A 16,333-nucleotide genomic window follows, 5' to 3' on the forward strand; every position below is an offset into this window, starting at 1 on the left:
CAATGATAATACCAACATGGGCCAGTGAAGCAACGTCCTCCACAACTAGACTGAAGAACAAAAGGACAGCAACTTGTCTGTTCCCCTTCCCCAATCCCTCAATAAAAATCTTTTAAAAGAAAGAGAAGAAACCTATTGATGTAATTAATAGATTAATAAGTAGAAAAACAATATGACCCATCCAAAACATGCAGAAATCGGGAGGGGGGGTTTTCACCTTGAGGGGTAAAAAGTATAACTGTTGTACTGTGTTGTACACCTGAAACTAATTAAAATAAATGAATGAATGAATTATTTTTTAAAATGCAGAAACGTTTTTTTGTTTGTTTTTTTTTAGCTGAGCCATTCTGCCACCTGTTGGCAGCTCAGCGGCTGCTCAGCTCGGGCCGGGACTCGAACTGCTGTTGCTCAGAGCTCAAACTCTTGAGCAAGTTCTTAACCAACTGAGCCACTTGGCCAGCCCTTAGAAATGCTATTTTTAATATTCCTGATTTTTAAGATTTTCCTAGAAAATAAATAGAATATTTCTTTTCTTTCTTTTTTTTTTTTAAAGGTTTTATTGGGGAATTGGGGGAGGGGAACAGACAAGTTGCTGTCATTTTGTTCTTCAGTCTAGTTGTGGAGGACATTGCTTCACTGGCCCATGTTGGTATTATCATTGTGCTCTTCCCGGCTGACGCACATCAATCGCTGGCCATTGGACGGCGGCTCTTGGCAGCTCACACAGGCTGCTGGCTGCCGGCTACTCATGGTAGTTTATGGCAGCCCACTGCAGCAGGGGCTGCAGCCTATGCCATTGCTGGTGACTCACAGCAGCCCAGCTCCAGGCGGAGCTGTTGTTCACCGTTTTAGTTGTAGAGGGCAATCACTGGCCCTCATGTGGGATCCGAACCGGGGCCCTGCTGCTCAGAGCTGGCGCCCCACGCCAACTCCTAACAAACACGCCACTCTGCCAGCCCTAGGATATTTTCTTAACTTGATTAAGAGTCTCTGCCAGAAGTTTATAGCATACATTTAGAAATATTAGGTGCATTCCCATTAAAGTCAAGAACAGGTTCAGAGTTCTCATGTTTCTGCTACCATTAAAACTTGTATTTGAAATTCTAGCCAGTGCAGTAAGACAACAAAAAGAACTACAGAGGCCTATTGGGAAGAAAAAGACCAAACTTACTTGTAGGTGATAGCATCTACATAGAAAATGGAAAAGAATCAACAGTTAGAATTATTGGATTTAATGTGGTGTCCAGAAACAAGATGGCATGCAAAAATAGTTTTTGTCATTGGATAATATAGTAGAAAGCATTTCTTTGCCCTGTTTATGGTGAATAAAGTGAATAATGGAAAGATATCAAAACTCCCAAATTACTAATAAAATTAAATACAATTCCAAAGATTTTTTCATGAATTTGACCAATTTGATTTTAAAATTCACCTGGAAAAGCAAAATAGTTAAAAATTTTTAAAGGATTAATGAGAAAGGAGCTAGTTGTACCAAATAGTCAAACATTACTGTTAAGCTAGTAAGTAAAATACTGTGGAGCAGGCCAATAGGTTAGAGGAACAAATAAAGTTCACAGGCCCATTTATCTATGGAAGTTTAGTATATAATAAAGGTGTCATTTTACATGAATAAGGAAAATGTACTGTTTGGTAAATAGTGTTAGCACAGCACGTTGTAATAAATAAGATGAACTTGAAGCCTGGTAAAGTAAAAGCCCAGATGTTAAACATACACAAAATAACAATGTAGAAGTGGTGGAAGAAAATACAGGCTTCTGGAAGAAAAGGACTTCATAAGATACTAACCATGGAAACCAAAAGAAGAATTGGTAAATTTGGCTATATCAAAGTTAAAGTTTCTGTATGAAAAAAGACATCAAACAAAATTAAAATCCAAGTGACTGACTGGGGAAAATATTTGCAGCACATATAATAAAGGGGCATCTAGAATATATAAAGTCCTAAAAATTATCACAACCAATAGACAAATGAGAAAAAGGTAATAAATACTAAGGCCATTCACAAACAAAACAAAAATTTGGTTAGTAAACATGAAGTAATGTTTAACATTTATAGACAAAACAAGATACAAGTAGTTGTCCAGAATGAAAAAATTCTGATGATAGCCTTTGCTAGCAAGAGTGTGGGGAAATGGGTTCAGCCGCTGGTGGTGGGAATATGCAGTGTTACAATTTCTTTAAAGGTCAATTTGATAATATCTTTTAAAATATATAGGTTCTTTGATCTAACGGTTATATTTATAAAAGCTTTTTAGCACATGTGCAAATATTTCTCTAGGGATAGCTATTGTAAAAGGATGTTCGTTACATTGTTTTCAGTGGTAAGAAACTTGTAATAACCTAAAATGTTGATCCATCTGTAGGGGTATGTTAAATATGGCACATCCATTTAATGGAATACTGTATAGCAGTTTAAAAATGTGTTATATTTATGTGTATCTGCATGGAAAGAGCTCTAAGACCTACTGTCTTTTGTGGGTTTTTTTAAGATTTTTATTGGGGAATTGGGGGAGAGGAACAGCGTTGGGGAATCGGGGAAGGGGGACAGACAAGTTGCTGTACTTTTGTTCTTCAGTCTAGTTGTGGAGGACGTTGCTTCACTGGCCCAAGTTGGTATTGTGACCATTGCACTCTTCCCAGCTGAGACAGTCGGTCACTGGCAATTGGACGGCTGCTCACTGCAGCTCACGCTGGCTGCCGGTCTCTCACGGTAGCTTACAGCAGCCCAGCCCACTGTAGCCCCACTGCAGCCTACGCCGTCACCAGTGACTCACTGGCTGCCCAGCTCCAGATCAAGCTGTTGTTCACTATCTTAGCTGTATAGGGCACAATGTCATTGGCCCATGTGGGATCCGAACCCTGCTGCTCAGAGCTCACGCTCCCAAGCCAACTCGTAACCAGCAAGCCACTTGGCTGGCCCTAAGACCTATTGTTAAATGAAATAATCAGGTTGTTAAATAAAATGGTATGATACATTTATATTAAATACCCCCCAAACTATATTACATATTTCTTTTGTGCGTATATCTGTGTAGATGCACAAATAAACGCATGAAGGGTTATACTAAATTGCTAACAGTTGCCTCCGAAGAGAATGAGATTGGATAAAGGTAGAATAAAGATTTGTGACAGTATTGTTTCAGTATTTTATAAGGCAAATGTATTTTTTTTGTATAAATAAAAATAAAAATTTAATGGATTTTCCTTTAAACAAACTATAGATAGTTAATCTTGTTTGGCATCATAGGTTGCAGTGGAGAAGTTTTAAGTCGGTCTGATGTTTCTCCTTGCTTTTCTATCTAAATATCCATAGTATTTTTTTCTCTTCATGTTCACCAAACTAGATTTTGGATATTCTTTATTTTGGGGACATTTTCTTTGTTATATTTGGTTATATCATATCATGTCTTTTAGGATTCCTTTTATTTTATCTCTGGTTTTATGTTACCATAGATTTGAGAGTATAGAGTATCTATAATTTCTGCTTTTTCCTGGGGTTATTTTTTTCTCTCTAAAGCACGCTTTTTTCTCTGTGTTACTTACTTACTTTCTTTTTCCCCTTCTCCTCTTAAGAAAACCTGTATGCGTCCTATGTTGCATCCTCCCTTCTTACACATCATCGAGGACAGTTCTGTTTGTGCGAAAGAATGAGCTGGAATAGCTTGAAATTGAGTGTACAGTCCTTTGCTCTCGAGCATTGTTGCCTCTCAGGCTTTCCAGATCCTCTTCAGTTGAGCCTATGACCTCCCTAAAGAATCGCGAGCCTTTTTTGGATAATTTATTGTTTATCCCTTAGCTAATTCTGGCCAGCACATATAAAGCTAATTTTCTTTACCCTTCTCTTAAATCCTGCTTTACCTAGAGACAGCTTCCCTGCCCTAAAAATCCCCTGTGCTCCATATATTTGTCCATCCTTCCCTCTTTCTGAACCCCTGGCAACCACTGATCTTTTTTTTTTGTACTGTCTTTACAGTTTTGTCATTTCCAGAAAGTTGGAATCATATAGTATGTAGCCCTTTCAGAATGACTTCTTATCTATATGCATTTAAGGCTCCTCCATTTCTTTTTTTTGAACTGTGTTTTGCTTTAATAAACTAACCTCTGCAGTTAGTCGAGGTGTTCAGGTTTCTCCTGCACATATATTTGGACATTATAAAGAGGGTGCCAAAAAAAGTATACACATTTTAAGGAAGGAAAAAACTGTATTAAAAGTGTAATACTCTGGGGCCGGCCGAGTGGCTCAGTTGGTTAAGAGCTCGCTCAAGAGTTTGGGCTCTGAACAACAGCGGTTCGAGTCCAGCCCGAGCTGAGCAGCCGCTGAGCTGCCAACAGGTAGCAGGATGGCTCAGCTTAAAAAAAAAAAAATGTAATACTCTGTATATTATACCGATAACAAAAGATGAATATGAGTCACATTTGACTTCTGCATTACAAGAGGTGCTCAAAGTGGTTACCATCAGCATAATTTTAATATAGTTTTTTCCTTTCTTGAAATGTGTATACATTTTTTTGACACCCTCTGTATATATTTAGCATTGATTACAAAGTGGTTCTGCCCTGGCCTTTTAAAAAAGTGTAAAGATCTGCACTTACCTGCTACTCACTTAAACTTGTACATGAGAATACACTACAGCAACACATGTTCATGGAGTTGAGTTAGATGTCAGGCAAGGATCTGGCATATATGCACAGTATCATCATGTTGGGAATAATTGTAAAGATATAAGGGTGGGCACAGTATGGTCCATCGTGGCCGTATCCTGTTACAAATAGTTTTAGCGCTTAAAGTTTTCGACACTTGTCTGGCTGTAGGATCTATATAAGAGCAATGTTTAGATGTTGTTAGAGATTCAGCTTTCAAACAGGTATTTCCCACTCCTTTTTAAATCTTTTGGCTCAGTTTACTTGAAGAATACTCTGAGACTACAAGTTGAGCTGTTTAAATCCAGTTATTGTTTGTACTACTAACTTACCTGTGTGAATTAGAATTTCCTTCATACTGGGCAACCAAAACAAAATACATTAATGAATTGGATACTGTAACTGTAATTCACATCCTCTCAATTTCAGGTCTTTATAAAAACAGCTATATGTTTTTATTGACTATAAAAGTAAACAAATATTTAAACAAAGTTTTTTTTTTCAATTGGTGATTGGGAGAGGGAGCAGCGTTGGGGAATCTGAAGGGGAACAGACAAGTTGCTATCCTTTTGTTGTTTAGTCTAGTTGTGGAGGACGTTGTTTCACTGGCTCATGTTGGAATTGTGATCATTGCGCTCTTCCTGGCTGAGGCAGATAGGTCGCCGGCCATTGGATGGTGGCTCACGGCAGCTCACGCCGGCTGCCGACCACTCACAGTAGCTTACGGCAGCCCACTGCAACCTACGCTGTCACTGGTGACTCACAGCAGCCCAGCTCCAGGTCAAGCTGTTGTTCACCTTCTTAGCTGTAGAGGGTGCAGTGTCACTGGCTGTGTGGGATCCAAACCGGCGGCCCTGCTGCTCAGAGCTCGCGCTCCCAAGCCAACTCTTAACCAACGAGCCACTCCACCAGCCCAAACATAAACTTCTCAATATGCTGATTTTATCCAGCTCAAGTTTTGACATTCCACTGTTTTTCAAAAATCAAAAAGTTGATAATCATGGAACCTATAACCTATTGCCTATATTATCACTTCCCATACAGTGATCAGTAAAGGTTCTAATTATTGCCCTGAGGTAAAAAAATTATAAAGGGTCTTAAGAGAGTTTTCAAAGGGAGATTAAAGTATTCTTATTTGTTATATTTAATCTTTTTATTTGAAGTTTTTAAATTTAAATATTTTATTTAGTAGAGTGCATCATATTCTGATCATTCCAGATAACAAGTAATGACATACTGTAATAGGAGTACTGGTATTTTCTTCTGTTGTTAGTGTTAGACTTGTTAAAACAATAAGCCAGTAAACAAATGCTTCATTTGTGAATTTGAACCAAAATTATGAAATTGCTGATTGTTTCAAAAAATATATATCAACATTTATTGACATTGTAGGTATCCCTAAAGATAATTAAGATATTGTCATCGAGGTCAAAATCATTGACTCTGTAGAACTCATACAAAGCCCTTTTTTGGTGCCATATCACATTTCATTTCACTAGAGGATTGTATTAGAAGAGGATTGTTGTAGAAGAGGAAGGCAATGCCACAAATGCCAATCAGGAAGTTGAGAAAGTTACTTATTTATGTTATATATAAGTAGCTCCTAAATATGAGGTTTGAAGTCAGCTGAAGGCTGGGATCCAGTTATGTGTTTGAGAGTGATGAAGGGATGAGAGACAAGTAAATGATTCATCAGGCAATAGTGGAATGACAGCCATATATTAGGACTCGACGCATACTACTTCTAAAAATATAAATTCATTATTAGTGGTAGTCTAGATTATTGATTATCCTGCTGTTCAACGCAGGGTAAAAAACTGTGCTCCATCAACAAATGGATCCTATATTTAGCCAGGTAATTCTGGAGATAGTTATGATATGACCTGATTTTAAGGGATCTTCACTTTTATTCTTTAGGGCTTGACTTAAAATGTGATTGATGATCTTTTTTTACTTAGTTGCTATCTCATCTAACCTGCTTGTATGCTTCTGATAAATAGATAGGTCTTTTTAAAACACCACTTTCACTAAAATTGCTTTAAGTTCTTGCCTTGCTTGTACATAATCTGTTTCTGTTCTTTTCACCCATTTTGCTCACCTTAATCTTGTTTCCAATATTTATAGTTATTATTTAGATGCATTGCTTTAGGAACAATTTAAAATAATAGTACTGATTATAGGAATCCTTGTCTTATTTTTTTGTTTTTTAATTTTTTCGGGGGTGGTGGGCAGTGTGTTTTTCCAGGACCCAACAGTTCCAAGTCAAGTAGTTTCAATCTAGTTGTGGAGGGCATGGGCATCGAACCGGCAACCTTGGTGTTATGAGCATTGCGCTCTAACTAACAGCTAACCGGCCCCCCTCTTGCCCGCTTGTCTTATTCTTGACATCAGTGTTCTTGACATTCTTTCTAGCGTTTTACCATTAATTGTTACATTTGATTGAAGGTTTGAGAGATTTATTTTTTAAATATTAATGAAAAGATACCTTTTTAATGTTAATGAAGACCTTTCCCTTAATAAGGAATATTTTTAAATAAAAAATGTTGAAGAATTTGATGAAGTATACATTGCGATCTCCATCATGTACTATTCTCATTCCCTTTGTCCCCTTCAGTTCCCTGCCTATAATGCCTACTTTTTCTTTTTTTAAGGCCCAATTAACATCTTGCCTTTATAAAAAATTCTTCCATTGAATCTCATCTCACTCTTTTTTATTTAGGTTTCACACTTTAGGAACTTTGGTTTTTCTCCTCAAATAGATTTACAGGCTCCTGGAAGGCAAGAGACCATAACCTGATCCTCTTTTATATTCCTTAGTGTGAAGCTGGGAATATGAAGTATGATCAAACAATATGGTGAATGTTTAAATTAAAAAACTTACTACAGTAAAAGACACATAGCCATTAATCCCCCTCACTCCAAACACACTTATCCCATTGTTCTTTCCACTTTCTGAAACAGTTCTGGAAGTCCTCTTTTGTGAGTGTCTTTAGTTGCACTGTCATGGCTGCCTCGATGTCCTGAATCAATTTAAAACCAGTACTTCCATCGTCATTTTGACTTTGGGGAAGAGCCAGAGTAGCACAGTGCCAGATCTGGTGAATAAGGTGGATGAGAACACACTGTCATGTTTTTATTTGACAGAAATTGCCATACCAGAAGCAATGTGTGACACAGAGCGTTGTCATGATGGAAGATGATTTACACTACACTTTAGAACACACCTTCTCTCAACCGTAGCTCACACCCGTTGACTGCACCAAACAAGTTGAAACTTGTCACACACTGTTACTAAGGTGCAACGTGACACTTCCCATATTGAAGATCCCTGCCTTTCCGTTGGATGGCACTTGGCAGCAGCATTTACTGTATTTTATGATCACAGCGGAAAGGCTCCGTGTCACACATGACTTCTGGTATGGAAATTTCTGTCAAAAACATTACCGTGTGTCCTCATCCACCTTATTAACCGGATCTGGCACCATGCAACTTCTGGCTCTTTTCCAAAGTCAAAATGACCATGAAAGGTCAACGTTTTGAATCAATTCAGGACATCAAGTCAGCCATGACAGCACAACTAAAGACACTCACGAAAGAGGACTTCCAGAACTGCTTCCGAAAATGGCAAGAATGATGGGATAAGTGTGTTCAAAGTGAGGGGGGAATATTTCGAGGGGCATTAATGGCAATGTGTCTTTTACTGTAATAAGTTTTAATTTAAACATTTTTTATCACACCTCATAACAGACACTCATCCCTTCCTCCTTTCTTGTTTTGCTTTACATTTAAAAAATGTAAATGGTTCAGAGTTGTCAATACATGACAGTTATATTGGCTATTCTTCCTGTTGTACAGCCTGACTTTTCTTTATGGGTTTCTTAAGTTATACAAAGTAATTTTTTACTATATTTTAAATGGATCTCACAGTTAAAATAAGTGTCTTACAATTACTATAGACTTACATTAAAATTAGAGGGAAAATATGTTTTACAAGTTGTAAGTTGTACTAAGGAACAAGGCAAAATCTCCCTCTCTGGAGACATTGCTGATCTGACATATTAGGCCATGCCAACTTTCTTAACAGGTTAAGAGGGTAAAGAAGAAAACATAAATAAAGGGGGGGAATCAAAACTGAACTGTTCAGTGGAGCCATCTGCTTTGTGGTTTCATTACTCAAAAAATTTTGTTTCACTGTGAGAATGAACAATAATAATACATTTTTGTGGGGTTTTTTCTTTTTTTATTTTGCTTTTTAAAAAAAATCCAACAGTGTATATTTACTTGGTAGATAGGTTTTGTTGCTACTGTGGTGTGGAGAATGAGGAGTAGATATTATATGACCTCAGACCCAGATCTCTGCTGAAGAGAAATGGTAACTGTTAGGCTAGTATATCAGGTATGTGTTCTTTTGCTTAATGGTGAAGATGAAGGTCCATTCACTCTGACTCGCTCACCTAAATTTCATTCTAGTTTTCTTCATCACTGCCAGGATAATCTCATTGTGACCTCTTACTGTGCTTGTACTTGTTCCAAGACTGCTATCAGTTGAATCCTGGACTACCCTTTTGAAGTAGGTATCTTCAAATGTGATGGTGAAGGGTGATCATTGTAACCCTTTGTCAGGGCATGTTAGGTTGGAAAGGTATAAGACCTGTGGCCAGGAACTCATCTGTGCTTCTGTTTCCCCAGACTCAGTGTGCAATTGTTGCATATTTAAGAAGCCATGTTACCTGTCCTGTGGCAGCAGCTTATAGAATGACCCTCACTAGTGTCTCTGCTTGAAATGAGCTTTATGCCCACCACTAGGAGTTCATCTTGGTGTTAGTCTAAAATGGTGTAGCCATTGATGGTGTGAGGGTTGTCTTCGGAAGCAGTGCACTAAAGATAACAGTATGCTCCTGGTGTTGTGGACTCCCATGCTTGATCCTGCCCTGTTTCCTCTGTTATCTTAACGATGTGCTCTCATAACCCTGCAGGCTTCCCGGGTTCACTGGGCTGCTGCAGCCTTTTAGAGAGATGCACCTTATCTCCATTGCTTTTCTAATCCCTGAATATGTGAGATCAGTCTTCTCTTTCAGTGGACCTGGTAAGAAAACATCTCAGTTTGTTAGCTTTTGACTTATCCTTGTTTTTCCTCGTATAAGCAATGAAATTAAAATATTTATAGAATTCCAGAACACTTTTATTCAACCTTAGAGTGCTAGAGTACACAGCTTGAAAAATACTGATATCATTTTGACTACAAGAGAACCAGGTTTGATTCCCAGCTATACCGCTTGCTAACCAGAGTCAGTTAAGCTCTGTGAGCCTGTTTCTTTACCTGTGAAAAACAGCTTCTACCTCAGTCTTTTCTAATGTGTGCTCTGTAATTCCCTCTGCTTCAGTTAAAATTTGTGAGAGATGTTGGAGACAGTGAAGTATTCTGCTTTTATTGCATATAAGCGTATGTTGGTGGTATGCAATCTTTTTAAAGTTGTCATCGTTTAGCAGTTCATACTGTTTAGAGTAACTTCTAAATGTTTTATTTTCATTTATAAGAGTGAGTGTGTATATGGGTTGGTAGTGGTGTGTTTTTGGCTACAAAATTATTCTGAGGAATAAAAGAACAATAAAGACAGTGTAGGAAGTTGGCCAGAATGCTTAAAATCTAATCCTGGCATTTTAATAAACTAGGAATAGTTTAGAAAACAAACACAATCTCATTTGTTATTGTAATAGTATCAAAGGACAGCAGTGGACTATTTTCAGTGTGGTACTATTCCACATGTGAGCCTAAGCTCTGTCTAGTCAGTTCTGTTTGTTCATGGATAAAGATCTTCATCTCAGTTCTTTTGATTTTAACCATTTTCTCTGATTCTATAAAGGGTTACTGGTTTTGTTCTACTCAGAATGACCTCTTATACTTCTGCATGAATTTTTATTTTATTCTGATAGGTTGCTTTTCTTTATCGCCTGAGGCATAGTAGGTTAATTTAAATCAAGTGTATGAAGCTTCTTTGAGAGATTATTATAAATTTGTGCCTTGAGGTCCACTTGTTTCAAAGAGTTACAAGTCTTCCATCCTTAATAAAACTGATGAAAATCAACTCTAGGTCAACAACTGAAATTAGTAGCAATCCCTAGGAGCTCCCTTGAGGCTGTTAGAACCAAGAGATTATTCAGCCTTATTCTTCTTACATTAGGGGATGGTGGTACTCCTTGCTTCAGTTATAGGTTCCATATTCACTGGATCAGTCGTTGGCTTAGATATTGAGGGATGAGGCAATGGGGGCGGGGGCCAAAATTACCTGTCCCAGAGAATCTGACTTCTGTTGCTTGACTCTCATCATTACTTACCTGACATCTGGCTAGAAGTGTGACTAAGAAGTCTGACTAAATTGTATTTGATTTGGAAATAGAATTGACTAGACTCTTCTGGGACTGGGTTGTAGACTTTGTACATTATCAGTATGTTGTACAACTATCCCTAATGATATTAGACTCATTTAAACTTCAGTTCTAATTCTCTGTGTTTTTATAGATATATCTTGCTCTTTTTTTTTTAAGATTTTTTTAATTGGGGAATTGGGGGATGGGAACAGTGCTGGGGAATTGGGGGAAGGGGAACAGACAAGTTGCTGTCCTTTTGTTCTTCAGTCTAGTTGTGGAGGACGTTGCTTCACTGGCCCAAGCTGGCACCATCATTGCGCTCTTCCCGGGCGAGGCAGATCAGTTGCCGGCTTCTGGACGGCCGCTCACTGCGGCTGCTGGCCGCTCACCCTGGCTGCTGGCTACATACGGTAGCCCATGGCAACCCACTGCCACAGGGGCTGCAGCCTACGCCGTTGCTGGCGACTCACCGCAGCCCAGCTCCAGGTTGAGCCGTTGTTCAGCATCTTAGCTGTGGAGGGCAGTGTCACTGGCCCTCATATGTGGGATGCTAACCGGGGCCCTCTGGCGTCCCAAGCCAGTTCTTAACCATCGCGCCACTCAGCCGGCCCTATCTTGCTCTTTTGATAGTTCCGTATTATATTGGGTTGTCGGAAAAGTCATGACGTATTTTTTATGGTTTTTTTGTTGCAAAAATGCATCATGACTTTTCCAACAACCCAATATTATTAATGCCATCTGATATTTCTTTTCTCTTCCTAAACTCTCAAATGTCATGATGTTATTAACTAAACATTTTACCTTCATTAGATAGAAGGAGATCCCATCACTGATATTTTAAAAACTCACTGCTCCTTCCCAACTCCAGTATTTTATAGTGCTCAATTGACATCTTATTGTGCAATAAACTGACACTTCTTTAAATTCTGAAAATGCACTTGCTAATGTCAACATGAACCTCTTATTAGCCAGATTGCTTGGACATTTTTTAGACTTTTTTTGACCTCTCTTAAATCTTTGTCATTGTTACCCATTTTTATTTCTTTGAAACTCCCTTCTCCATTGGCTTCCTGATATCTCTCAATTCTCTTGCTAGGCTCCTTCACTCTGTGATAGCTTCTTTTTAAAACAAATGATTATTGAAGTACAGTTGTCATTCAACCTGATAGCTTAAGTATTGGTATCTGTCAAGGCTTCATTATTTACCTTCTAGTCTCCTTTTTTTCCCCCCATTATATACCTTCTTAAGTGTCTGCACCACTTACATATTTGAAGCACTATTATCTGTTTGCTAATTTTTCCAAATCCTTTTCTTGTCGGATCTCTCTCAAGATTCTAACTTGTATATCCAGTTACCTCTTATATATCTTCACTTAAATATCTTACAGCTACTTCAAGTCAAAGGTTTAAAACTTAGCTTATTATAGTCTCACCTCTTTTTCTTCTTTCTCTCCTGTGTTTCCTATCGTAGTAAATGTTACGATGATCCACCAGAAACTTTTGAATCAGCTGTTTTCTCTCATCTTCCACATTTAGTTGGTTACCAAAAAAAGAGCATAGTGGTTAAACTTTTGAGTCATTCTTGGTTTCAAGGCTGTGTGTGTATGGCTTTTTTAAGAGCAGTGTATAAGTCCATTTTAAAAACATTTATGAAAAAATACAATACATGGAATATATAAAAATATAACAACTCTAGTTAAAGGAGGAAGGTGCAGAGCTCCACGTGCTTAGCCAGTTTCTTCTTCACCCACTCAGTAAATGTCGATTGGAATTATTTTCCTAAATCATTTCACTGTTTACTAGTTTTTTGACCTTAGATAAATTGGTCTGCCAATATATAATATAAAGGTACCACACTTTTCTACCTAATTTAACAGGATGGTTTTAGAATCAAAAGAGACAGTGAATATGAGGTGCTGCTTTATGCACATTTGGAATTACCTACATCTTTCTAATTAATCATATTTGCCACATAACAACTTTTTAAAATACAGATGTTGGGTTAAACCACATAGAATTTGGAAATAAAGGAAGCCCTCACTTAACATCATCGATAGGTTCTGGAACTGAAGAAACCAATTTTACTTTAGGCTAATTGATGCATAAACAAGAGTTAAGTTCCTACAGCATCTCATCAATGTTATAATGAAACGATGTTATTCAAGGACCTGTTGGATTGCAGTTTTAAAAATTTAGCATCTAGTCCATGTTCATAAAAGTTACATAAGCAAAATCAAAGGGTACCAACTGTTTGTTTTATTTTAGTCAGTAAAGACTAACCGAAATGTTTTGAAAAGTAAAGATGTTGTAAAGGGATGACAGTCATAACTACTGGTAAGAGTATAAATTGGTACAACTCTGGGAAGCAATTTGACATAAGCTATCAAAATGTCTAAAAAAATGTGTGTAACTTTGGTCTTAGCCTGTTCAGGCTGCTATAACAAATACCATAAATTGGGTGGCTTATAAACAAGCAAGATTTATTTCTCTCACATTTGTTTGTTTGTTTGTTTGTTTGTTTGTTTATTTTAGCTGAGCCATCCTGCCACCTGTTTGGCAGCTCAGCAGCAGTTCAGCTCGGGTCGGGAATCGAACTAGCGACCCTGTTGCTCAGAGCGCGCACTCTTGAGTGAGCTCTTAACGAACTGAGTCACTCAGCCGGCCCTATTTCTGACACTTTTAGAGGCTAGGACGTTCAAGATCAAGGAACTGGCAGATTCGGTGTCTGGTGAAGACGATTCCTGGTTCAGAGTCTCTTTTATTAATACATTTGTGAGGGCTCTGCCCTCAGGCCCTAATCACCTCCCAAAAGCCCCACCTCCAGATATCATCACATTGGGGATTAGGTTTTAATATAAGATTTTGGGGTGGGGTGGGATATAAACAAACTTTCTATCAGTATCATCTCTTGATTCAAATTTAAAGATATGAGAAAGGCTTATCTATATGAATATTAGCAACATTGTTTAAAATGGAAAAAAAAGATTAGTAACAGCCTGAACATCTAGCAATAGATGATTGCGTAAATAAAATTGGGTACATTTATATAATGGAATATTGTTTTAGAATTAATAACTGAAGTTATAAATGAATATTTACTAAGAAGGAAAGATTTTTCACAACATGTTGAATGAAATGAGCAGATTAAGTTACTTGATTAAAAGCATGAATACACATACATGGTGATGTGAACATATGGACAAAGAACATGGTATGAGAGTAGGTTGAAAGGTTAGCAGTAGTAATCTCAAAGTGTTGGAAATTTTTTTTAATAAGGAAAAAGGAATAGTCATTTTGCATTTTTTCCTTTTAATATGCTTACCTGGAAGAGTATCACCATTTATCTATTTTTTTAAAAATCCATTAAGATTATAATCATTACAATTTGTGCATATGTAACATACATGTTATCTTGGTTACTTGAGCTTTAGAGTAGTAAGCTTGTGTGCAGTGTGTTCAGGCAGAGTTTCAGGCATTAGGTCTTGACCCTGAAGTAGGTAGGAGTGGAATTAGGTAGGAACATTAAATATTTACAAGTGCTATATATGATTCATTTATCCTTGACATTTTCCTCATTATTTGCTTGCTATTGGTTTTTAAGATTAAAAGAAAATAAAGCTGAGAAATAGATGTCTTTTAGCTTTAGTATCCCTATTACTTGGGATATTCTAACCAAAGGGATTTTTTTTTTTTTTAGCTGAGCCATCCTACTACCTATTGGCAGCTTAGCGGCAGCTCAGCTCGGGCCAGGCATCAAACTGCTGTTGCTCAGAGCTCAAACTCTTGAGCGAGCTCTGAACCAACTGAGCCACTTGGCCGGCCCTGGGAAATTTATTTTTGTTGAAGGTTTATATTATAGGCATTGACAACACAGTATTTGATGGAATATTTTGAGAGAGCCATTGCCTTCCTATTGTGTATTATTTTAGAAAGCCCAAGTAGAACTATTTGGTGAAAATTAAGAAGTAGATTTCGGCTCTGTGTAAAGAAGATACTTGTTAATGAGTCAAGTTATCATTAGTGGAACAGGCCAGAAGGTACAGGCTGTGATATGAGCAGCACACATAGACTCATAATCATAGTAAGAATTTACCTTTCCTCTGCCCCTTCCAGGAAAGTGATGTGCTCAGCTTGTCTTCCACTAGTTACTATACTTTAATTTTTGCTATGCTAGTAATTGCCTGGAACATGAAGTATTTGCTCTAATTCCCTGTTGTCTTTCTCCACTGTTTTTTGTTGTTGTTGTTGTTTGTTTCATTTATAACATGCCATTGAATTAAAACTTAATCCCAACAATTCTACCATACTACTAGAGAGTTTTTATTTCCAAATTTATTGGTGAGGCAGCGACATTGACATTTATACAAGGATAATCATAGCAGCATGGTTTGTAATAGTAAAAAAAAGCATGTTTCCATAGTGGAAATATAATATAAAAGAAAAGGCAGATTTACATCTGATAAAGAATGATTGCTAAGATTAAGTTTATGTGACATTGGGTGTAAGACATATGTAACTGTACTTGTACAGTATACTGTACTTGTAGTTTGTTTTAAAAACAAGTATTGATTGTTTCTGGACTATACAGGGATATGGTTTTTTTTGGGGGGGGTTCTTATTTTTTTCCTTTTGGGATATGTGTTTATAGGTTGATTATCTCTGAAAGAAAACACAAAACACTGGTAAAGTGTTTGCTAAAATCACTTTTTAAAGGCAGTCCCAAGCAAACAGCTATCTGTATCACAATGGACTTATGGCTCAAAAAGAAAATTGAGAGAGAGATACTGGAATAGGTTGCCTTAGGAAGAAGGTAGCTGATTTTCTGTTTGAAGGAATATAAGGAACGCGTGAAAAGGCATCTACTAATTCAGTTTCTTTAACCTTCAAGTTCTTTCTAATTCTAAATGTCTTATTCTGTGATAGTATGCTAAGTTTATACCTTGTGCCCTTTTTTTCACCTACTCTAATGATTTAAAGTTATCTCTTATATTAAAATTCTTCTTAATTATAATTTTATCAGAACAATTCTTTCTGCAAAACTAAATTTCAGTTGCATAACAAGTAGTAAGGGAAGGCTAAAGGTAAACAGGAACAAAATTGATGATTACTGTCAAAATTGATACCTAATTATATAAACCAAACCTTGACCTATTGAGTACCCACTCTATAAGGTAAGCAACGTATTAGAATCTTAAAACTAAAAGCTCAAGAATAATATATATGGATGTACTATGCCAGGGCTAAATGGTTTAGAGCAGCTGTTCTCAACCTTCCTAATGCCATGACCCCTTAATACAGTTCCT

At 37.3% G+C, this 16,333-nt stretch overlaps 1 protein-coding gene across 3 annotated transcripts in view; it reads left to right on the top strand.

The window, feature by feature from the left end:
* PAFAH1B1 (platelet activating factor acetylhydrolase 1b regulatory subunit 1) overlaps nucleotides 1-16,333 on the top strand; it is an 82,749-nt gene that overhangs the window by 42,574 nt on the left and 23,842 nt on the right. The gene's annotated exons all lie outside the window — the stretch shown is intronic.

Source organism: Hipposideros armiger, unplaced genomic scaffold, assembly GCF_001890085.2.
Source record: "Hipposideros armiger isolate ML-2016 unplaced genomic scaffold, ASM189008v1 scaffold_141, whole genome shotgun sequence".
NCBI lineage: Eukaryota > Metazoa > Chordata > Mammalia > Chiroptera > Hipposideridae > Hipposideros > Hipposideros armiger.